General features: G+C 35.1%; 2 protein-coding genes and 1 long non-coding RNA gene across 3 annotated transcripts in view; 1 reads left to right on the forward strand and 2 right to left on the reverse strand.

The window, feature by feature from the left end:
- The window catches only part of LOC149958410 (ras-related and estrogen-regulated growth inhibitor-like protein), a 319,784-nt gene that overhangs the window by 147,744 nt on the left and 146,015 nt on the right, over positions 1-26,025 (forward strand). The window lies entirely within an intron of this gene.
- LOC149958411 (uncharacterized) overlaps positions 1-26,025 on the reverse strand; it is a 218,509-nt gene that overhangs the window by 101,660 nt on the left and 90,824 nt on the right. The window lies entirely within an intron of this gene.
- Positions 681-2,221, reverse strand: LOC149958413 (uncharacterized). Its single transcript, XR_016478282.1, has 3 exons — positions 2,111-2,221; positions 1,938-2,042; positions 681-918 (listed from the first exon to the last, which is right to left on the reverse strand). It is a non-coding gene; the product is annotated as an uncharacterized LOC149958413 (long non-coding RNA).

Below are 26,025 nucleotides of genomic sequence, written 5' to 3' on the forward strand. Positions count from 1 at the left end.
GCGTAAAGGCTAGTGACGCTCGTCCAATGAAATTCGTACACAACACTGCGTTGGCGTATTTAAAGGTTAGCTGCGTTCTCCTTGTGTTTGTTGCTCCTAGGCGTCAAGAACTTAAGCTTTTTAGAACTTTATTTCACACGCGTTTCTCACGTGGACTTCAAATTAATCGACACAAGCGCGCGCTGCCTATCTTCAATAACTATAGCTAATGACGCAGAAAAAAACATTTACACGTGACCTCCCGTATTTTATAGAACCACCTTTGGGAAATAATGTAACAAATACTTTGACTCTACTCAAATTAAATAGATAATAATATTTAAATTAAGTCTGTATATTGTAAATGAAAAAAACAAGTACTAACTTGATATTTAGATAGGAAAAAAAATTTCTGTAGAACCTAGCGCCGCCGATCTAACGCCGACAATAAAAGTGCCACCGAGCTGCAGCCTCCGAATTTTTTACTTTTCAGCGCGATTTTGATCCCGCCACCGAATCAATTTTGAGATTTGTTATGCAATTTTATTTTTCCTCAAAAGGGGGGGGGGGACTTCTGCCCCTTCGCGGCGCCGCCAGGTGATTTTCGCGAAACGCCGCCACCGACCCGAATCAAATCGGCGCTATGCTTTTATTTTCTATAACCTTTATTCTAAGTTTTTTTCGATTATTGGTAAAGACAGTTTACCTTAAATTGGTGCTTCGTTTGCACAAATTTTATTTTTTATATCATACAACAAGCTCTTAAGCGTTATTAATTACACAAACAGGTTTTGTACGAAGATAAAGGTTTAATGGGTGTTCCATCGTCGGTGAACATCGTGGTATAGTAGATCGTATGGCAACGGCAGTTGTTCACGTAACACTGATTGCAGTCGAACTCATCCGGAAAGTCCAAGTCAATGTCCAGGAGCGAGCGACCTGAAATTGAGCATTCGAGTCAACACTGGAAAGAGCAATTGCTAATATAAGTTTCGTGCAGAGGTTTCTAAGGTACGATCTTTAGTAAATGGCTGAATTTGACCTTCAAATTATCATCATCGACCATCAATGTGGCGATCTTTTTACTCGGAAATTAGGCCGAAGAACACGGTTAATTTGACAAAGTCCGGGTTCCGTATTTTAATTCGAAGAATGACACTTGGTATTCTGCCGACACTGTATTAAATGATAGTTTGTTTCGCCAATTATAATTTATTACGCGGCTGTAAATTGTCCTCGAGCGGAGATGTAATTTTGAAAGTGTCAGGTAAAAGCGCGAAGGAAATCGCCGCTGACAGTCTGTTTGGAAGTTAAGCCACTTGAGGCTTATTGGAAATTGTAACATTTCCAATAGTAAAAGAACTTAAACTTTGGAAAAATAATAAACTATTATTGAATTGAAACGTAAAATTGGCTATTACGAACACTCGCTTTCTTATCTGAATTAAGCAATTATCGAAATTGAGACTCAAACTCGTTTTTACTAGTATTTATCGTCGTAGCACTTATCTGGCAGTATTTTTACTACAAATTGATTAGTAAGGTATGACGACTTCCCTCTTGCGAAACTTCCGATACTGTAATCTCTCCGCGACAGACTATCACTAACCGAAATCGTTTAATGCCATAGATTTTGCTATTATATTTCTTACGCTTACATTAATCCCGTATAATCCGTATTCAAGACTTGAATTTTTTTAATTAATTAATAAATAAATGATTTAACTTGTAGCGTTGTGCAATTTTCAGATGTCCAAGGGAGAGTGAGACAGATATTAAGTGAGTTTAATGAAACGCGTATTGATACACGTAGAGGTTTCTTTGAAAACCTTAATTAAAAGATGATAATATGGTCATCGTACTCTGAAATTTAACTATTTCTGACGTTCTCTGTAACTGTTATATCACTAATATCAACAACTATTCGTAACTAAGCGTCAGTTATCAAAAAGCTTTACCATCATACTGTAAACTAATCTGGAATACGACCAAAAACATCGCCAGGAATAAGAACGGCTTCGCTGAAATCCCCATTGTGTTCCACTGTTTGCTAGACCAGTCAACTGTAAGTAAACCGAAAGATAACCAGCGAGATTTTATTCGGCTTAATTATAAACGGAAATATCCTTACCTCGGAGAAATTGGTTTGATGACTATTATCTCGGCTGCACAGAGTGATTCTGATGAAAGCGCAGTTAATATTTAATTACACTCCATTTTTCCGGGACAATTCAATTCATGGCTTTGTTTGAAGGAAATAAATTGTGATTTTTATATTAAATCATTCAGAGAAGTACAATATAACCTATTATTTTTTGGCTGTACGTTAAATGATCTCAATACATACGTAGTTCGTTGGTAAAATCGCGGAAGCATACAAAAGGAGACGTTTTAATATTTAACACGTCTGTAACACCGCCTAACGAGCTATTTTCTCCGATGTAATAGTAAAAGCACTGGACTATGAATTTTATCATGTTTAGTTTTAAAAACGTACCTGCGAGGGTATATCTTGCAAGCGAAGATGGACATTTTCTCGTCAAATAACCACGAATTAAATAGATTGGGAAAGGTAATGCGAGCGATCCATATGATGATTTGGATTTGGGTTAGAGAATACAGATTTTTGCGCCCTATCCTAATGAAGCCGATCCAAATCATTTAGATTTGGAATTGTCTAAACGATTTGGATTGTTTACAGAAAAGCCTCCCAGATGTTAGAAGTAACAAAGGTTTAAAATACTTTTGTTTTAGGATAAATATTCATTTATTAATTACATTGCCAAAAACCAGATCATTTCTGGCTTTCTAGCAATATATTTAGTTTTAGAAGGCTATTCGTATCTCTTATACGTCGCTTCGTGAATAAGGCCTATTGCGGTGCCTTGCTTATGCTAATAATAATAAACAACATATCATAAAGTCTCCATAAGTAAAGGTCTACCATAGGGGCCCATTGTAAAGGCGTAGTCCTGGAGATAAGAAAATTAGCGTACGACGATAGGGCAGTATGTCTACATCTAAAATATTCTCTTACTTGGGGGAGCAGCCACACTCGGGTTGATAAATTCCACACAAAACGCGTCTAAATCTCAAATTTTAAAAATAAGTACCTTTAGGAACGCAACTCTTATTTATAATCGCCAGTTTTGGTTCTCATTAAACATTTTTCAAAGATAAGTGTTAATTTTAAGTTTTAAAGCGATAAAATTGCGGATAAGCTAAGGGCTATAGCGGCGGAAATTTCTCCCGCTTGGTTGTAAGTTTAAAAACGTTCGCGAATTTTTTTCTCAGAAATGCATAGTTGAGGACGTAGCCACTAGGAGGTGCAGATTTTAAATACCTATTTCTTAATAACAGGTATGTGATCTTCAAAAATGTAGCCTTGACATATGCTTATAATAGAGTTATGTTTTTTGATAATGGATATATGGAATGCTTAAAAATGATTTGACACATGCGGAATAAAAATTTGTGGAGTAGCAAGTCCGTATGTATATATATGTATCGTCTACTAGGGCTAAAATCGTTACAGACGAAAAAATCGTCTTTTTCCAAGCGGATAGTTCTGATTTCCACAAAACCAAGCACAGTTGCTAAGGGTGTTGCCATTTAAAAAAATATTTAATTTGAAGTATTTTATACGTTTTTCCAATTTCACCTGGAGGTTCCAATTTACTTAAACCACTCTTGAAGGCAAGAATTTTTTTTTCAATTGTATCGTAACCGCTACGTTAACGGTAGGAAATGTAGGGAACTGTTGGCTCGCGGGCCGTGAATGGTTTGCCACCAGCCTCCCACGCATTGAACCCTGTTACCCGATTTAAAGACCTCAAATATCGCTAGATTTCTCGGGCCTAAAGTGGTGCCTTGGCTATTAGTATTGCTGATGATTATTATTACACGCATTAACTTTTAAAAGAACATGCGTTCTAAGCAAATTCAGCACACTTAAAAAGAATGTAGTGCATTCGCTATCTTTTATAATTTCATAACAAAAAAACGTTAAAATTATTACTAACCATTAGATATATGTTTATAGGATTTTACAACGAAAATTTAAGCTGGGACATATTTTATGACAGGGTTTTTACAATACACCGTACAGAAAATTTACAGCCTTTAAAAGATCGTTAATTGTGGCCGATATCAAGAATAAAAGAATCAGCAATCCATTAATTGTAATTGTTGAATTGTTCCATTTTAATAACAAACCTTGATATATAAAATAGTGTATCATTGTTAAATTCAAAACGAACATCTCCAACCGAGATAACAAAAAAACAATTGGAAACGAGATAAGGAATATTTCACACCATACGCTACTTGAATAAACTTCTCCGCTATTTCACCAAACAATAAATTGTCAAATATTATTGAAATATATGCTTTTTATACTAAAATCGAAATGTTTAAGGGTTTTTAATTACAGTCGCCTTGTCCACCAAACCCAAAATGGGAATTTCTTCAAAACCAAATTTAATCCTCGTCGTGTTTCTGTTGGTATTCGCTATTGCTTCGAGCTTATTTATACATTAATTTATTAAAATTAATCCGTATGCTTGAGGTTATTACAATGTGGATAGGGAATGCCTCCGTGATTGTAAAGCAAATTTCTGCTATTGCAAATTGGTCATTTTGGATTACTCAATAGTCCATAGACATCGGTCCCAGAAATAGGGTATTTGTCATTTGGAAGACTGAATGTATGGTTGACTACATTACTAAATAAATTACTATAACGAAGTTGGTTTTTTTTTTACGAAAGAGCAACATTTTAATAAGTTGAGCAAGACCACATTTAGTTTTATGTAATCAACGATTCCTAGATATATCTAGAGTTCCTGAATTATTTGAATTAACGGGTTTATATAACCGTACCACCATCTATCGGCTTTTAAAATAACTATTAGGGTGGTACTTTTCACAATAAAGAAAACTTAAACTGACGTTATAGGTCACTGACGACACGCTCAGGTGAGATCCTCCGCATTTTCGTCTAACTAAGCAAGTGCAATTATCATTGAAACAAGCTTATTTAAGACTCTACCGTTAATTAACAATTTATATCTTTTTGAGAAAATTGGTCCTTTTTTGAAATTTGTCAAAAAAAAACTAAATATATGGAGTAGAGAACTGAATCTGTAAATTTCAAATGTCTGATACAAAACTTTGTAATTTCCAAAAAAAATTGTTTTGCTAGTTTACGGATTTGGCCTTAGTTTTGGCCTGGCAAAACTCAGTTCTTGAATTATCGTGACGTCGGTTGAAATATCGTTAAGCCCAAAAATTTCTGCTTCCGAGAGCCTTAGTGCCAAATAGTCTTTATGTATAAAAAATCATATATACAGGCTGTTTCAGAGAAGTCTCACACAAATTTACAGGGGTGTTCTTTGGGTAACATGGATTAAAAAAGGTCCTAAGAAACATTTTCCTAAATTGTGAAACATTTGTACTCGGATTTGTGGTGGTTAATTTTAATTTTGGCAATGCACAACTTTTAAATATTTTGAAAAAACAAATAAATTTCGCGAAAAAGTAACCATCAAACTTTTTGCGTCTAGTTAGGCTTAACTTGAACTTCGCGCTTGATATCAATTTCAGTTACCAATAGTATTTTTAGCTACCGGCAGGTGGAGAATTTTCGGCCGTTTCCCCCGAGGCTGCTTTTTCTTACTGGCGTGTAATAAAGTCTTGCCAACCCAAGCGCCGGGGTTCTATCCTATTTTTTTATATCTATGCCGGAAACTATGTTTGCGCTCCTTAACGGCGGCGGTCGGAATTAAATGCGCTGTGGAAGCTAGCAAGTTAGAAACTAAAGCAGACGCTTGACGGAATTAGCCCCTTTTACAGTTCGGCCCCGTTGCGTCATCTAGTCGCGAATAGTTTCAAAGCCATCCATAACGCGTTGTCGTAGGTTGTTAATGTTGCGGAGGTTTGGGTCCAATTGCTTAGTTTTCATTTGCGCAGTTTCAATTTGCGCACTTTCCACCTGCGCAGTTTCTGTTTACGTACTTTTCCGTTTGCGCGTTTCCCATTTGCGGAATTGCCATTTGCCCAGCTCCCAATTTGCGCAGTTTGTCATTTGCGCCAATTACCATTTCTGCGGTATTTCCCGTTTCCGCGGTTTTCCGTTTGCGTGGTTTCCCATTTGCGCAGTTTCCCATTTACGTAGTTTATCATTTGTGCGATTTTCCGTTTGCGCCGTTTCTCATTTGCGTGGTTTATCATTCGTACGATTTTCCGTTTGCGCAGGTTTTTTATTGGCGAGTATTTTCATGACTTAAATATTCATTATTAAACCTTTTTCCTTGACAAAGGGGGTATTTCTGGCAGATAATTTTTAACATTACCTTTTTTACCATCCAGCTGCACTGCTGGTGTATGTTCAATGTACGGTCGCGCTGTAAATACCAAACATTTTCATGTTTTGCTCAGTTGAAATATCATTTGTTGAATTATTCGCTTGAAAATATATCACCAGTAAAACGGCCCTTGTGTAGTAGTTTAGTAACTATTTGCTGGCTAATTCCAGCCAATAGAAAATGTTTATGGAGGATGGTTTCAGTGATTGTCAAACCTGCTCACGACTAAAACAATTATAGGCGGCTCAATTAAAAGAACCTAACTTAACCAAACCTGACCAAGCATTTTTACCACTTAAATAACCTTTTTGACTCATACGTAACCCACAATGCCATTGAAAGGTGTGTTTTGGGAAAGAAACCTCTTACAAGGTAAAAAGGCTTAATATAAAATATTTAAGTCGTGAGAAGCCACGGAATTGATAAACCCGCGCAAATGGAAAACTGCAGAAATGGGAGACTGCGCAAATGAAAACTGCGCAAATCTAAAACCGTGAAATTGCATATGCGGTAATGGGAATTGCGTGGTTGGCCCATTACCTTTGCGGACTTCAGTCTTGTGTACCAATTTTTCAAGATGTCCACAGATCTTAAAGTTGGATATGGGTAGAAATTCGTCTTTTTTTTATTTCGATTTCATCTTTGAACGAAAGATTTGACATGCTCAACGCTTACAATCCAAATTTTTGATCTTTAAGAATAACTGAAAAATTGAGATATATTACTACAAACGATTTGAAAAGATCCTGTTAAAATTTAGAAATGGCGCTAAGAGAATCGGATAACAGAAATTCCGACATTTTTGGAGATAAGTTATATTATGAAATTAACTCGGTATTGAGTATGGAAGAGAAAAGGTATATGATACGACTGCATTGGAAACATTAAAATATATAATTTCAAATTGTTGAAATTTTTCCTAACCTGGTAATTACCCTCGAATAATGCTTACATTGCGCATATCCGTGGTAAGTGCGGAGTGTTCCTTTTCCAAATTTAAACTGATTAAAACATACTCGCGGTCTACAATAAATCAAGAACGATGATCGGGTTTGGCTATGATTTCTATCGAACATGACACAAGTCGTTCAATAAATTTTGATTCTTAAAAAGCTAGAAAAGTAAATATATAAACATAGATCATCTAATTCGTCGTGGTTCGATATATTTGTGATATTAAATTATTAAATCAAGTCATCAATGTCTTTCAGTATTAAGAACAGTATACTTTGTACTGTTTATTTTTAATTTTACGGAAAACAATTCAGCATAACAAAAATAAAGTATCCTGACACTTTTGACGTAATGTAAATCTAGCAGATTACTGGTAGTGAAATATAGAAATATCTCGTGATAAATACTACGAAAAAATTAATTATTGCAGAAATAATGGAGTTTTTTCACTTAAAACGCAAACATTATTACAAAGTTGTAGTAGTTTAGGTTCGTATAAATATGCCGAGCTCGCTTGGATTTAAACACTGTTTTTGCACAGAGCGTCGCACACACTAAAACCGCCACTGAAAACTGGTGATTATATATAAGAGTTGTGTTCCTGGAGGTATATATTTTTCAAATTTGCATTTTAGATGCATTTTAAGTGGAATTTATCAACCCGAGCGGGGCTGCCCTAGCAAGTAAGATACTATTTTAGATGTAGACCTTTTGAAAAAGAAGATGCAGCTACTGCCCAATCGTCGTACGTTAATTTTCTTCTCTACAGGACAAGGCCGTTACCGTGGGCTCCTATGGCAAACCTTTACTTATCGGTACCTAATGATAGGCAGATTATAATTATAAGCATTAGTAAGACACCACAATAGGCCTAATTCATGTAGCGACGTTCAAGAGATGCGAGAAGTCTTCTAAAACAAAAGATGTTGCTAGAAAGTCAGAAATTATCTGGTTTTTATCAATGTAATTAAGAAATGAATATTTATCCCAAAACATAAGTATTTTAAACCTTTCACTCTTAACATCTGCTTTCGAAAATATGAATAAGTTTCGTTGTTATTTCGTACGAGAATCGATTTTTTTTTCTTGAAGCTATAAGGAAAAAAATATAATTAATATTTATATTTCACAACATTTATAGAATAGCTTCATTTTATTAATTTACATCTGAAGATTTTTAACTCGAAATATATCATCAAATCAAAATCGAAACTAAGGAAATATGTGGTGAAAAAAGAGTACAAAGACTTTCTACTAGTTAAATCGTTTAAATACAGCTACACTCGAGGGGCAGGTCACTTCCATTTTGGGTGCGTCTTAATAATAGTAAAATGATTAAATCAGGGTAATCGTGATTAAATCTATTTTAAAAATCTAATCAAGGTTAGAAAATCTAATCACGATTTAAAGAGATTTAATCATTCTAATCATGATCTAATATTTTTAATTAGATTTAATCATTTTAATGAGATTTAATCATTTTAATTAGATTTAATCATCTTAATTAGATTTAATCATTTTAATTAGATTTAATTATTTTAATCACGATTTAACCAATATAATCGGGAATTTATCATTAAAATCAAAACTAAAGTACGATTTAATCATACTAATCACGATATAATTTTTTAATCAGGATTTAATCATTTTAAACAGATTTAATCAGATTTAAACATTATAATCATGATTAAACGTGATTTAATCAACTCAATCGTGATCAAATTGAATTTAATCAAAATAATCACGATTAAATCGGATTTAATCTTTTGAGGGGTGCGTCCTTAATCAATGAAGTGACCTGCCCCTCGGCTACACTACTGTAACCTTGGATTAGTATTATGTTACTGGATATAGCACTTCAGCCTTCGGCAATGCATTTACGGCTGTCGCTCGAAAAGGAAAAAAGTTGTCTGCTATCGCGCGGGCGGGATGACAACACAAGGGGGGTTTGGTGATACAAGCTCTTCGGCGCAGGCGCGGAAATTCAAAAATAACGGTTCGGAATCTTTCATTCAGGATTCTGGCTCGTGAATAGTTCGAAAGCGTCCGAGATTATATTACAACGAAAGGAACCGTCGAATATTTGCCGACATTTTAGGATTGGAGCACTGGCTAATAGAACAGCTGCACGTAATTCTCGTCGCAATATCATGCGAATTACCAGTAGACGAAGATAAATTTGGAGATAATTGTAGAGGTTAACTTCACACATACCTTGAAAGTTACGGCTGGTACTACATGCCTGTAAGCGTGTATAAGCTTCTGGTCCATGGAAAAGGCATAATAAAGTTGGATTGCTGAGCGAACAGGCTGCAGAGTCAAGATGCAAGATGTATCGCCAGTATAGAGAGTTCCATGCTAGAAAAACTAGCAGAAGAGATAACCTACTTGACATCTTCAACCGATCTCTAGATTCGTCTGACCCGGTAGTCTCAGATTTTTCGCTTTTTGAAAGAAAGTGATCAAGTAAAATTTTTGAAACCGTCATGCGCTAATGCTGGTGAAGAGTTCGACATCGATTTGGAAGATTCATTTGATTTACATGCGGATATGCAAGGTCTTGGTCTTATTTTGGAAAATGAGGAAAATTTTTAAATAATATTTACTTAATTTTTTTTGTTGTTACACGAGTATTTTTTGTTTTCAAAAATGAAGTATAAATTTCATTACTTATTTCAACGTAATTTGTTTAAAATGCACAATATTTATATTGATTATTTTTATAATAATCGAAAATGGTTCTGAAGTTGCTAAAAAAAGGAAAAGCAAAAATTAAAATGATTTAGTTTTGTTTAAATTAATTTCTTTTTTGCCTTCATGAAACGATTGTATCTAAAATTTTTAATTGTATGAAATTACATATGAACCAGACATGTGAGACAATCTAAATCAATTTCCGCGACATGCGCTCGCGCACAGTGAATCCTACTAACAGGATTATGAAATATAAGTTTATCTGGCGTAGAATATTTTGTAGTGGAAAGAAGGAAAACAAGATGAACAGAGATATGGCGAAATTGTGTTCTCAAAAAATGTTTTTCGCAGTTATAAAAATTTATATATCTTGAAAACTTTGAGTAACTTCGCACTCGGACTTTTTGCAAGTTATAATGCGGAACTTATTCTTCCAAATTATGATGATTTTTTCTGCAACTACTTGCAACATTTGCCATATTTTGATCAAATTTGAACCTTTGAGCGCATTTTACAGAACTTCGGTTCAACCGATTTTCACCGAATTTTAAATTTACGTTTAGCAGAAGCCTATACACGCATTGACTAAAGAAATTCGACAAAATTCAAAAAGGTGAACGTTTTGCCCCCTGGTGGCAGTTACCAGAATATAAATTATATTTTCGGACTGAGCTAAAAACAGTGATCAATAATATATACACATTTATTTTATTTTGTTGAAATTTAATTTAGGCACAAAAAAGTCGATTTTGAAACACTGTGAACGTACTATAACAGACAGTAGACGGAATAGTTAGGGTTCTTTATAAATAAAAACAAACACACCCCAATTGATAAACTGCATTAAACATCTTAATCCGTCGAGAAAACGTTTAAAATAAATTACGAAGTAATGACGACCCAGTTAAAAACCAGACCAACATAAATGAAAGAGTACGATGTATACAACTCGAAATTTTCTTCATAAATGAACCATTACGCTTGAAACCTAAATACAATAGATAAAAACATAAGACTGATAAAACCAAATAAATTACAAAAACCTAACTAGGTGGACCACCCACGGGTTCTTATATCTGCTGACTGCGCTAAAACAAGATTGGACCTTTAAATTTCCATACGTTAAAAAATTTAGACTTTAAAAACTATTAATATACCCTTCCACTTAAGCTGAGGTGAAAATTTTCAATGGACCGCAACATGTATCGGTGGCTCTATGGTAGAACACTCGCATATCATACAAGAGATCTCGGGTTCGAATCCCGCCCGATGCCATCGTATATTAATACTAAGACGAGTACCGTAAACATTTTTTGGAAACACTGCCTTTTGGACGTTGAGACGTTAACCGTAACAGCACTCGGTCCGTCCCAAAGGTCAATAAGAAGAAGTTGGAGATAAAACACCCATAACATACAAAACGCAAACACAACAAACTCATCACCCACAACCGCCTTAACACGAACTCAATACCCCTCCTAGGGACTGGTCCCCTCGAAGAGGTAAACAGATTCCTATCTAAAAGTTATGAAATTCTGTGCGAAAACCCCGTTCTTAAATTTAGAAAAACTTATGTAATTCTATGCGGAACCCCGTTCAAACGTTAATGCTTGATTGTCACCAATGGTATAGTCAAAAATCTGAGTCAAACAATGCGAAATTTGAGAGTGGCACCTTGCCCAGAAACCAAGTTAAAGAGAGTAGCTGTTTGTGGAGGGGAAAGCTTGATACCTTCGTGGTTGGTAAAATCGCGCATGCACTATGCGTTGCTAGTTTCAAATTCTTCTAAATGATGGCAGCACTAGACGCGGTTGTTGTATCTGTGGGACACATTCAATACCCGTAAAAGAACTAATTATTTAAAAAGAAAAAGCAATGCCCATACGTGCTATTAAGGAAATTTTAAGTTTTCAGTTTGATATATTCATTGCAGCGGTATTTAAGTTTAATAAATGGATAAAATTTAGCGTAATTAAGTCATTCAGGGTATTTTTATTATTTAAAATTTAATTTAATTATTATGAAATATACCACATTTTTAATATTTAATTAAATAGATTAAACATTTATATCCCCAATTTATACGCGTGTCACATGCGGGTAGTGCGGTTCGTGTAAATTGTTTTTAGTATTAAGGGTTACATCTGAGTAACACTCGGTTAATTTTACAGCAAAAGATAAACAAACATTAAAGATAACACTTAAATAGTGATAAACTAAATTAATTAAATTTGGGTGAATTAATATTCTATGAAATTAGTAATTACAGTATTGCGGTTAATATGTCGTCGGAACAGTAAACCCAAATGCTGAATCTTTCCCAAAAAACGTATGAAAAACAGTTTCAATATGTGGCCTTTGGTAGAAATGTTAAGCGGTTCGTTTCAGAGATATGGCCTCCCAAAAAACTACCCCGAAAACCGGACACAGCTTTTAAACCGACGAACGATAATCTTCCTCGTTCTCAATCGTTGGTCTAAAATCATCAATTGCTTAATAATGATCTTTTAGAAGTAAGATTAGTCGGAAAATGAATACAATTAACTATTTTAAAGTATTGATATTGTTCCAAATAAAGTATAATTGAATTTCTATTTAATATTTTAGCAGACTGACGATGAAATTGACGATCCTGATTGTTCTCTCGGGATTCTTGATCGCGACTATACAAGGCAAGTCTCTCACGAAATTCGAAATTTCAGAAATTATTTCTAAAGATTACTTTCATTCAAATGATAGATGCCGGTTCGTCACCGACAGACGATCTTCAATTTTGTAACAAATGCAAAGGGGGGAAATTGATAGACTCCTCTTTCGAGGAAATGATGCGAAAAGTTTGACGAATTGCTTGATAACTACAGAACTACGATTGCATAATCACAATGGAATCCATAATCCCGGAAAAGCCTGCCCGAATGTATATATAATCCAAGAGACCCCAAACTTCGAATGCGAAGAGGATCACCTGGGCCACTGCAAGATATCCAATTCCGAATTCAGACTGACATTCTTAAGATTATCAGGTGAGGATGCATTTCAGAGACTAGTGGATGAAAGTTGTCAATTATGTTGCGGAATCCCGTTTAATTGGTCTGCATAAATTTACAAATTAACCAATAATTAAATTAAATATTTGTTTTTTAGAATAAAATAAATTTTTCTTAATACCATAGATCGTTAACTAATTGCCTACAGTTGGGTATTTAAAATACATTTTAATATTATAAAAATGTTTTTATAAACATCAAATATATGGAAATAACACTCCGTAGCTTTAGCTGTTGGTACCGATTCGATTAGCTCAGATTTAACTACATAACGATGAATATGGTCATTGGCGATTATCAATAATTTTGAGAATAGTAAGTGTCATACTAATTTTACTATTTTACTTGGGGTCGTTGCATATGGGAAATCAGAAATGTTAACCTTGGGGTAATTTGCGAGTTTTTTATGTACAAATGTTATATCTGACAATGTCGATCCGTTTCTCACCAACGCAACGCCAGTAGAAGTGGTTTCCATTCAATGATTTAGATGCTTTTCGACTCGCTCCCGTTTTCATCGCTGGTTAATTGCAGATTTTTATACGTAGCAAATAAATAAATTTCTATAGGCTTTGTCGGTTTTAAAAGAAAATGACCGGCAGCGCCTCTCGTGGAGAGCTCGTGCGTAACTTGGTTAAAAGTTTTTCTCCGCTCCCAATGAAATTAATGTAAAGTTGGCGAAAATTTAACGTTAATTAACCTACCAAATGATTTAATAAATATTCCATTGACAATGTTTCCCGTTTATATGAACTTAAATCTAATATAAAATCGTCTTGAAAAATCGTTTAGTGCTTTATGACATTCAAAAATAATATTTTTAATGCACCATGTAGATAATCGAACAACTGCTCGTCTAGGTAAAGTTTGCGTTATCAACGCGCGTATTAAAAAGCAAAATGAGATTTTAGAAAGTAGGTTGTAATTCTAAACGATATTAATACTTTTCGCGAATTTTTTCAGCTGTGAATTATAAATATGACTTGAAATAAGTTTCAAGGTTTATTTAAAAGCTAGTCTCATCACTTTTCATCCATTGGTTCGTTCACAATGTATCTTTAAAGTAGACGAAAATTTCAAGGCGGTGACGCTTGCTCAGTCAATAATAATCAGCTAGGCTAATACCCAAGGCACCACCTTAGGCCTAAGTCATCATGCGACTTTTGAAGCCCTTAAATCAGGTGGCCGGGTTACAATGCGTAGGAGGGTGGTGGCAAGCCCTGCATGCCACGAGATCGAGCCAACAGCTCCCTACACTAACTATTACCGTTAACCTAAGCAAGTTTTTATGGAAGGGGAAACCGAAGAACTCGGGGGAAAACCCCTTAAACCAGTGGGGAGAGAACTTGCAAACTCAACGCAGAAGGAGTTGTTCCGAGTTTTCACCCAGTGCCACAAGCTGGGATCGAACCCGGCTCCTCTTGCTGCGAGGCTAAAGTGCTAACCACTCCGCCACCCCGCTCTTAAGCCTCAGTTTAATCTACCGCGTATTTTGAATCGGAACAACCCGATTACTATCGTTAAATGATGGCGAACGCTAATTGTAATTCGATACAAATAACGAAATACGTGGGATTTTTGCCGTTAAATGGACTTTGAAAATATTTTAGAGAATCTACTTATAGAAAAGTTAGGTAATCGTACATGTATATTTAACGTTAGGAAAACCGTTAACGAAGACAGCTCAGTAGTGCAAGGGCAATGGATACGAGAGACGTCGGTGACTAAAAGTCTACGATATAACAATTAGTGTAATTATTTTAATTTTAATTGTCATATAATTTCTATAAGATATTACTCTAGGTTGTAAAGGATAGAAGTCTTTAAAATTCACCGGGAATCAGCGCTCTCTCCCTAGATGTATATCTAGGCATACGCGTAAACTTTGAGCCCGCCTATTTCGAAAATAAAACTATAAAATATATCTTAAAGGCTTTTTTTGAGTTTCTATTTAAATTCATTTATTATGGAAAATTGTTAATCAAATATTTTTTCTAAAAACGATTAGTTAATTTACTTTAAATCATCGCTACGTTTACATTAGCGTCAATGGGAATTGTAGTTTATTAACCAAATTCGCACGAACTCGCCCCTAGAGGCACTGCGCGTCAATCGCTCGTACTCTATATTATGATGGCGTAAGGCTCCTATATTTAATCTGTAAACAAAAATAATTACGTCAAAATATAATTGTAAACAATGACCTTGGGTGCAACATACGCGCAGCATAGTAGATGTCATTTAATTCGCAGTGCTTTTCGAACCTAACTTGGACTTCTCTCTTAAAATGTTTCATCAAAGTTGAATCTGGGTCCTTAGGCACCAATTCTTCTCGTAAAACTGTAGGATTTCAGCCTATGGTATAGCGGTGGAGAACTGAGACATCTTAAGGTAAAAAAGGAACAAATTTAAGGTAAAAAATAAACAACAAATTGATAACAACGGCCATGTAAATAAACTAGATAAAGAAGATAGCCGTCGTATTATTCCAACACCCCTTCTTGACGGATATCGGAGAGTCCAATTGTGGACATAGGGTTTGTCGCGTGGTAAGGGTTTGTTAAGTATATCCGCTAAAATATCTTCGGTTGGACAATAGCTGAGGTTGATAGTGCCTTTTTCTCTGGGGTCCCGTAGCAGATGATAGCGGACATCTATGTGTTTGGTGCGGTTGCTGGTTCTTTCTGTCAAGCTCATCTTGATACACCCTTGATTATCTTCAAATATATGTGTTGGTGCTGTAGCTGCGAGTCCAACGTCGTCGAGCAGTTGTCTCAACCAGATGGCCTCCTGCGCTGCGAAGGCAGCCGCAATATATTCGGCCTCAGTGGATGAAACTGCTACGGTTGATTGTTTCTTACTCGACCATGTGATTGTCGCCTTTCAAAGCTGGAACACGTAGCCGCTGGTGGACTTCCGGTCATGGTGGTCACCAGCCCAGTCTACGTCCAAGTAGCCCGTTAGTTCCAGTTGATCTGGTGTTGTCGCTGCTGGCAATTGGAGTCGTACATCGATAGTTCCCTTTAGGTATCGCATGACTCTTTTTATAGCTACCCAGTCTCACTCTCTCGGTGTTGAAACCCGTCTACAGAGAAACCCTACGCTGGTAGCGATGTCTGGGCGTGACACTGTCGCAATGTGTAACAGAGTCCCGATTGCTTTACGATACTGAGTGTTGTTCGGAAGGACATCTTCTTCAACAGATAACTTCAGGTAGGCCGGGTCCATGGGTGTCTTTGGGGCCTTGGAATCTTGCAACCCGATATCCTCCAACATATGTTCCATTTTCGTCCCTTGATGAAGGTTGTAACTTCAATCTGGTAAGTGCTCAGTCTGAATGCCAAGGTAATAAGAAACGTTACCCGGCTCCTTCAGATCAAAATGCTGATTAAAGTCGATTGACGAATGCTTCGTTTGGGTTCATGACCAGTAGATCGTCGACGTATAACAAATCGTAGGTCCATGTTCCGTTCTGTTCTTTCTTTGAATAGAGACCTGGATCTGCTTTGCTGCGACGGAACCCTTCGGTTTCTAGGACGTGACTGGCCTTGATGTTCCACGACCTGGCGGACTGCCTTAGTCCATAGATACTGCGTTTTAACTTGCAAACTTTATGTACCATCCCGGATTCAACGAAGCGAGGAGGCTGTTCCATATAGATGTCTTCTGCGATATCTCCGTAGAGGAAAGCCGTCTTGACGTCATAATGTTTAACTTTCAACCTCTGTGCAGCTGCCACGGCAAGAACTAGACGTACAGTGTCGTACTTCACGACAGGAGCGTATGTATCATCGAAGTCTTCGCCCAACTTCTGCGAGTAGCCTTTGGCAACAAGTCGGGCTTTATACCTGCTAAGATTCCCATGCTAATCGTGTTTGGTTTTGAATATCCATCACCATCCGATAGCTTTCCGATTGGGTGGTAAATCGGTGGGCTCACAGGTTTCCCGTTCAGGTAACGACGAGATTTCGTCTTTCGCGGCGTTGATCCATTTTCTTCGGTCGTCAGGACTAAAGTCGTCAAGCTGTACCCATGAAGTAGGTTCTCGGGGATGGTCGGTTGTAGCTTTATACGTCAGCCTCGTCGGTGGGATACCCTTGTTCCCCGCTGTGAACGTCTCGGCAATGACTGATTGATCATGGTGTCGTCGGAGTCGGACGGAGAGTCTTCGCCCTCAGACTCGGTGGCTGGATTGACGAGGTAATCGGCGGGAACTGTTAATTCTTTCTCCCCTTCTGGATCTGATATAACACTATCTTGATAAAAGGCATCTCCTGTGCCTTCAACGAAAGTCACAGTGTGACTGTAGTGGACCTTTTCTGTTTTCAGATTGAGAATGCGATGACGTTTCGTGGTCAATCCATAACCAACCAAGACCCCTTCAACCGCCTTGTCATCGAACTTAACTCATTTTTCCTTGGGAACATATGAGTACGCCTTGCTTCCGAAAACTCTGATGTGTCTGAGACGAGGCTTCTTTCCATTCCAACGCTCGTAAGGCGTTTTTTCTACACTTCTGCTTGGAAGACGGTTTTGAAGATACGTCACCGGCATGATTGCCTCTCCCCAGTATCGATTCTCCATGTGAGCATCCAACAGCATGCATTTAACCATTTCGGTTAGATAGCGGTTTGTGCGCTCTGCAACCCCGTTCTGCTGTGGAGTGGACGGAACGGTGCGTTGATGCTCGATTCTATTCTGCTTGAAGTATCCTTCGAGATCTCGGCCAATATACTCTCCACCGTTATCCGAACGTTTCTTTTTTGGGCTTCCTTTCGAACTTGTTGCTTACCACAGCGATGAACTCCTTGGCCACACGAGTAACTTCGTTTTTCGTTTTTATGAGCGAACCTGGAGTGATCGTCGATAAATGTAAGTAAGTACCGATTCCCGCTAGGTGTGGCTGTTGGCATCGGACCGCGTAGATCGGTGTGGATTAAATCCAAAGGCTTCGCGGTTTTCGATGTTGACTTCGGGAAGGACTTTGATGCCATTTTCCCCTTTAGACAGCTCTCGCAGATCACTTCACATTGGCATTGGGATAACTTGATGCCATCTGCCAGACCTTTCGTTACAAGCAGGGCCGTCTTTACATACTGTTGGGCCCCTGGAACTTTTAATTTTGGGGGCCCCCTCGAGTGGCGTAAAAAGGGGGGGGGGTTAATGTACCCCCTTAATTTTTAGGAATAGCACCATCCCTCCCCGGTGAATTGTAAAAAGTGGTGGGGGGCGCCAAATTCACATTCTAAACTGCACCCCCTAAATCTAGAACTTTCCTAAAATATTTGCCTCTAGGAAAGTTCGGTGTATACAGTGATTTCAGTATCACGTGACACTTTTGCCCATAGAGAAAAATTCCCGCACAAAATGGTGGCTATAGCCAAAGCTACGAATAACATATATTCGTATATTATATACTCTATAAAATAAAACATCTTCTAAAACAACTTATCTATAATGTTTTACAATAAAAATATGTGTATCTGATTTTACTTCCACGACCACACAAATCGGTTCCATAATGCAATTAAAATTACTTAGAGAGACGTTTCAGTTGAACAGCTAATAGGCCATTCAATAAAACATCTTCAAGGAAATCGCCAAGAAAGTAATGTTTCCGAGAGCCAGGACCCGAAAGATATTGTTTATATAGTGCTTGTTAAAATAATGAAAACTTTTCACCTTTATGGTATGCAACAAGTGTTTCCTTTTAGCCAGCCTAAGCCAGCTAGTTTTTTTTATACATATTAGCATACGTAACATAATTACTCATGCCATTGTAATAACGGTTTGTTTCACCACGAACCTGTAAAAAGGTGAACTACGTTAGATTTTAACCTTTTTATTCATCCTAGTAATTTTGGGAGTCACACTATTGGCTAGTAACATATTTATTTAAGCGAATGAAAAACCTCTACATTGATAAGGAATTTTTTGCGTCGGAATTTTAGTCGGCCCAATGTAGATTTATTGAAATTTATAAACTCGATCGGTTTGTGCGGATTAAGTTAAATAATGAGCAGTTTAGAAAAATGAAAGGTTGGGGAAAATGACTAATAAGTGATCGCTTTCCGAAAATGGAACCAGCGTTATTAAACCCATATCAAGCCTAGAAGAGTTAGGCCTAGGCTCAAAAGAATCTGCAAAGACTCCAACCCAAACCTGGGCAAAACTCCGAGTGATATTTCGCGAGTGCTGCCGTCCTCCAATTTTTTTCACTCCACTCATTGAAAATTCACTCCACTCCTTAGAGGGGAGTTTCCGCTTTATCGTCATTTCCCGAATTATAGCTGGCGGAAGAGAGCGAGAGTGAAAGAAATAAAATATTTTCACTCTCACTCTGGAATGAAATAAAATCTTTTCGTTCTCACTATAGAGTGAGAGTGAAAGAAATAAAATCTTTTCGTTCTCACTATAGAGTGAGAGTGAAAGAAATAAAATATTTTCACTCTCACTCTGGAATGAAATAAAATCTTTTCGTTCTCACTATAGAGTGAGAGTGAAAGAAATAAAATATTTTCACTCTCACTCTGGAATGAAATAAAATCTTTTCGTTCTCACTATAGAGTGAGAGTGAAAGAAATAAAATATTTTCACTCTCACTCTGGAATGAAATAAAATCTTTTCGTTCTCACTATAGAGTGAGAGTGAAAGAAATAAAATATTTTCACTCTCACTCTGGAATGAAATAAAATCTTTTCGTTCTCACTATAGAGTGAGAGTGAAAGAAATAAAATATTTTCACTCTCACTCTGGAATGAAATAAAATCTTTTCGTTCTCACTATAGAGTGAGAGTGAAAGAAATAAAATATTTTCACTCTCACTCTGGAATGAAATAAAATCTTTTCGTTCTCACTATAGAGTGAGAGTGAAAGAAATAAAATATTTTCACTCTCACTCTGGAATGAAATAAAATCTTTTCGTTCTCACTATAGAGTGAGAGTGAAAGAAATAAAATATTTTCACTCTCACTCTGGAATGAAATAAAATCTTTTCGTTCTCACTATAGAGTGAGAGTGAAAGAAATAAAATATTTTCACTCTCACTCTGGAATGAAATTAAATCTTTTCGTTCTCACTATAGAGTGAGAGTGAAAGAAATAAAATATTTTCACTCTCACTCTGGAATGAAATAAAATCTTTTCGTTCTCACTATAGAGTGAGAGTGAAAGAAATAAAATATTTTCACTCTCACTCTGGAATGAAATAAAATCTTTTCGTTCTCACTATAGAGTGAGAGTGAAAGAAATAAAATATTTTCACTCTCACTCTGGAATGAAATAAAATCTTTTCGTTCTCACTATAGAGTGAGAGTGAAAGAAATAAAATATTTTCACTCTCACTCTGGAATGAAATAAAATCTTTTCGTTCTCACTATAGAGTGAGAGTGAAAGAAATAAAATATTTTCACTCTCACTCTGGAATGAAATAAAATCTTTTCGTTCTCACTATAGAGTGAGAGTGAAAGAAATAAAATATTTTCACTCTCACTCTGGAATGAAATAAAATCTTTTCGTTCTCACTATAGAGTGAGAGTGAAAGAAATAAAATATTTTCACTCTCACTCTGGAATGAAATAAAATCTTTTCGTTCTCACTATAGAGTGAGAGTGAAAGAAATAAAATATTTTCACTCTCACTCTGGAATGAAATAAAATCTTTTCGTTCTCACTATAGAGTGAGAGTGAAAGAAATAAAATATTTTCACTCTCACTCTGGAATGAAATAAAATCTTTTCGTTCTCACTATAGAGTGAGAGTGAAAGAAATAAAATATTTTCACTCTCACTCTGGAATGAAATAAAATCTTTTCGTTCTCACTATAGAGTGAGAGTGAAAGAAATAAAATATTTTCACTCTCACTCTGGAATGAAATAAAATCTTTTCGTTCTCACTATAGAGTGAGAGTGAAAGAAATAAAATATTTTCACTCTCACTCTGGAATGAAATAAAATCTTTTCGTTCTCACTATAGAGTGAGAGTGAAAGAAATAAAATATTTTCACTCTCACTCTGGAATGAAATAAAATCTTTTCGTTCTCACTATAGAGTGAGAGTGAAAGAAATAAAATATTTTCACTCTCACTCTGGAATGAAATAAAATCTTTTCGTTCTCACTATAGAGTGAGAGTGAAAGAAATAAAATATTTTCACTCTCACTCTGGAATGAAATAAAATCTTTTCGTTCTCACTATAGAGTGAGAGTGAAAGAAATAAAATATTTTCACTCTCACTCTGGAATGAAATAAAATCTTTTCGTTCTCACTATAGAGTGAGAGTGAAAGAAATAAAATATTTTCACTCTCACTCTGGAATGAAATAAAATCTTTTCGTTCTCACTATAGAGTGAGAGTGAAAGAAATAAAATATTTTCACTCTCACTCTGGAATGAAATAAAATCTTTTCGTTCTCAGTATAGAGTGAGAGTGAAAGAAATAAAATATTTTCACTCTCACTCTGGAATGAAATAAAATCTTTTCGTTCTCACTATAGAGTGAGAGTGAAAGAAATAAAATATTTTCACTCTCACTCTGGAATGAAATAAAATCTTTTCGTTCTCAGTATAGAGTGAGAGTGAAAGAAATAAAATATTTTCACTCTCACTCTGGAATGAAATAAAATCTTTTCGTTCTCACTATATAGTGAGAGTGAAAGAAATAAAATATTTTCACTCTCACTCTGGAATGAAATAAAATCTTTTCGTTCTCACTTTAGAGTGAGAGTGAAAGAAATAAAATATTTTCACTCTCACTCTGGAATGAAATAAAATCTTTTCGTTCTCACTATAGAGTGAGAGTGAAAGAAATAAAATATTTTCACTCTCACTCTGGAATGAAATAAAATCTTTTCGTTCTCACTATAGAGTGAGAGTGAAAGAAATAAAATATTTTCACTCTCACTCTGGAATGAAATAAAATCTTTTCGTTCTCACTATAGAGTGAGAGTGAAAGAAATAAAATATTTTCACTCTCACTCTGGAATGAAATAAAATCTTTTCGTTCTCACTATAGAGTGAGAGTGAAAGAAATAAAATATTTTCACTCTCACTCTGGAATGAAATAAAATCTTTTCGTTCTCACTATAGAGTGAGAGTGAAAGAAATAAAATATTTTCACTCTCACTCTGGAATGAAATAAAATCTTTTCGTTCTCACTATAGAGTGAGAGTGAAAGAAATAAAATATTTTCACTCTCACTCTGGAATGAAATAAAATCTTTTCGTTCTCACTATAGAGTGAGAGTGAAAGAAATAAAATATTTTCACTCTCACTCTGGAATGAAATAAAATCTTTTCGTTCTCACTATAGAGTGAGAGTGAAAGAAATAAAATATTTTCACTCTCACTCTGGAATGAAATAAAATCTTTTCGTTCTCACTATAGAGTGAGAGTGAAAGAAATAAAATATTTTCACTCTCACTCTGGAATGAAATAAAATCTTTTCGTTCTCACTATAGAGTGAGAGTGAAAGAAATAAAATATTTTCACTCTCACTCTGGAATGAAATAAAATCTTTTCGTTCTCACTATAGAGTGAGAGTGAAAGAAATAAAATATTTTCACTCTCACTCTGGAATGAAATAAAATCTTTTCGTTCTCAGTATAGAGTGAGAGTGAAAGAAATAAAATATTTTCACTCTCACTCTGGAATGAAATAAAATCTTTTCGTTCTCACTATAGAGTGAGAGTGAAAGAAATAAAATATTTTCACTCTCACTCTGGAATGAAATAAAATCTTTTCGTTCTCAGTATAGAGTGAGAGTGAAAGAAATAAAATATTTTCACTCTCACTCTGGAATGAAATAAAATCTTTTCGTTCTCACTATATAGTGAGAGTGAAAGAAATAAAATATTTTCACTCTCACTCTGGAATGAAATAAAATCTTTTCGTTCTCACTTTAGAGTGAGAGTGAAAGAAATAAAATATTTTCACTCTCACTCTGGAATGAAATAAAATCTTTTCGTTCTCACTATAGAGTGAGAGTGAAAGAAATAAAATATTTTCACTCTCACTCTGGAATGAAATAAAATCTTTTCGTTCTCACTATAGAGTGAGAGTGAAAGAAATAAAATATTTTCACTCTCACTCTGGAATGAAATAAAATCTTTTCGTTCTCACTATAGAGTGAGAGTGAAAGAAATAAAATATTTTCACTCTCACTCTGGAATGAAATAAAATCTTTTCGTTCTCACTATAGAGTGAGAGTGAAAGAAATAAAATATTTTCACTCTCACTCTGGAATGAAATAAAATCTTTTCGTTCTCACTATAGAGTGAGAGTGAAAGAAATAAAATATTTTCACTCTCACTCTGGAATGAAATAAAATCTTTTCGTTCTCACTATAGAGTGAGAGTGAAAGAAATAAAATATTTTCACTCTCACTCTGGAATGAAATAAAATCTTTTCGTTCTCACTATAGAGTGAGAGTGAAAGAAATAAAATATTTTCACTCTCACTCTGGAATGAAATAAAATCTTTTCGTTCTCACTATAGAGTGAGAGTGAAAGAAATAAAATATTTTCACTCTCACTCTGGAATGAAATAAAATCTTTTCGTTCTCACTATAGAGTGAGAGTGAAAGAAATAAAATATTTTCACTCTCACTCTGGAATGTAATAAAATCTTTTCGTTCTCACTATAGAGTGAGAGTGAAAGAAATAAAATATTTTCACTCTCACTCTGGAATGAAATAAAATCTTTTCGTTCTCACTATAGAGTGAGAGTGAAAGAAATAAAATATTTTCACTCTCACTCTGGAATGAAATAAAATCTTTTCGTTCTCACTATAGAGTGAGAGTGAAAGAAATAAAATATTTTCACTCTCACTCTGGAATGAAATAAAATCTTTTCGTTCTCACTATAGAGTGAGAGTGAAAGAAATAAAATATTTTCACTCTCACTCTGGAATGAAATAAAATCTTTTCGTTCTCACTATAGAGTGAGAGTGAAAGAAATAAAATATTTTCACTCTCACTCTGGAATGAAATAAAATCTTTTCGTTCTCACTATAGAGTGAGAGTGAAAGAAATAAAATATTTTCACTCTCACTCTGGAATGAAATAAAATCTTTTCGTTCTCACTATAGAGTGAGAGTGAAAGAAATAAAATATTTTCACTCTCACTCTGGAATGAAATAAAATCTTTTCGTTCTCACTATAGAGTGAGAGTGAAAGAAATAAAATATTTTCACTCTCACTCTGGAATGAAATAAAATCTTTTCGTTCTCACTATAGAGTGAGAGTGAAAGAAATAAAATATTTTCACTCTCACTCTGGAATGAAATAAAAGCTTTTCGTTCTCACTATAGAGTGAGAGTGAAAGAAATAAAATATTTTCACTCTCACTCTGGAATGAAATAAAATCTTTTCGTTCTCACTATAGAGTGAGAGTGAAAGAAATAAAATATTTTCACTCTCACTCTGGAATGAAATAAAATCTTTTCGTTCTCACTATAGAGTGAGAGTGAAAGAAATAAAATATTTTCACTCTCACTTGCAGTCGAACAACCGTTTTAGCAGTTTAAAGGTTGGCAAAACCACCGTGTGACGGTAAGCGTTAACGGTTTGGTTTGGATGGTCTTTTTCGTCAACGCTCACCGTCGCGACAGTTTTAATTCAGTTTGATTGGATATTTCGTTATTGTAATGTTTATGTAGATTGTGAATGTTGAGTTCGTGTTGTGAAAGTTGTGGGTGTGGAGTTTGTTGGGAATGTTGATTTCGTGTTATGATGGTTGTAGATGTTGAGTCTGTTGAGTTTGTATGGGCGTTTTCTCTCCAACTTCTTCTTAATGACTTTGGGACTGACCGAGAGCTGAGTGTAATGCTACCTCTCAACGTCCAATGGCAGGGTTTCCACCAGTTGTACACGGTATTCGTCTTAGTATCAATTTGCGATTTTGTGGCGCCGGCCGGGAATCGAACCCGGGTCTGCCTCGTGCAAGAGATGTATTCTAACCACTCAACCACCAACGCTTGTTAATTTACGGTGTTTTTCTAAACAACAGCTTTGTTAGGTACTATAATTTATTTTACTTCATTTTAAATATTTATAAATTAAATTAATCTTATATTTAATTAAATATTTATAAATTATATTAATCTTATATTTAATTAAATATTTATAAATTATATTAATCTTAAATTTAATTAAATATTTATAAATTATATTAATCTTATATTTAATTAAATATTTATAAATTATATTAATCTTATATTTAATTAAATATTTATAGATTATATTAATCTTATATTTAATTAAATATTTTAGTATTTTAATGTAAAATTTGATTGCGATCTGGAATTGAACTCGGGTCGCACTTTTACAATGCGGATAGTTCACCGCCGAGCCATTGACTTCCTTAGGGAAAATATTCAAGTAAAGGAACAATTATGATTATGAACTAAACGGATTAATACAATATCTGTATATATTGTTTATTGAATGATTATTATTCAAAATTCCCGCGGAAACGATATCAAAGTAATAATATAGCGCCACCGTGTAAAAAATATAATATCTTAAATTTTTCTAAAAAACGCCAAATAAACGTATATAAAGCCGTTGCCGTCAATGAAGAAGATTTAGTCTTTCTTAGTTCTTGGCTGTCAGACGAACCACTACAGGACGGGGTTTAATTAAAATCAGCCCGATTCCGTTAAAATTATAAACCAAAAAGCGAACGGTCGTTATAATACCCTCTGTTGATATTTCTTTCATTAAAATTTGCTTCGTATTACACATGTATTCAACTTATAAACTTGTACTGTAAAAAAGGGTTAAATTCAATTGTGCAGTGTTATAGTACGTCTAACTCACTGTTGTAACAACTAACTTATGATATTCTGAATAAATTAAAATTGGTCGTTTCGTCTCAATTATTTTAATTATAATTAAAATTTTATACCGGGCGGGACAGAACTGGGATAACATTTTTAACAAATAACTCTAAATTGCGGAGATATATCTTAAAGAGTTATCTCGAGAAATTAA

The sequence above is a fragment of the Leiobunum rupestre genome, chromosome 2, assembly GCF_980474605.1.
Source record: "Leiobunum rupestre chromosome 2, qqLeiRupe1.1.hap1, whole genome shotgun sequence".
Taxonomy (NCBI): Eukaryota; Metazoa; Arthropoda; class Arachnida; order Opiliones; family Sclerosomatidae; genus Leiobunum; species Leiobunum rupestre.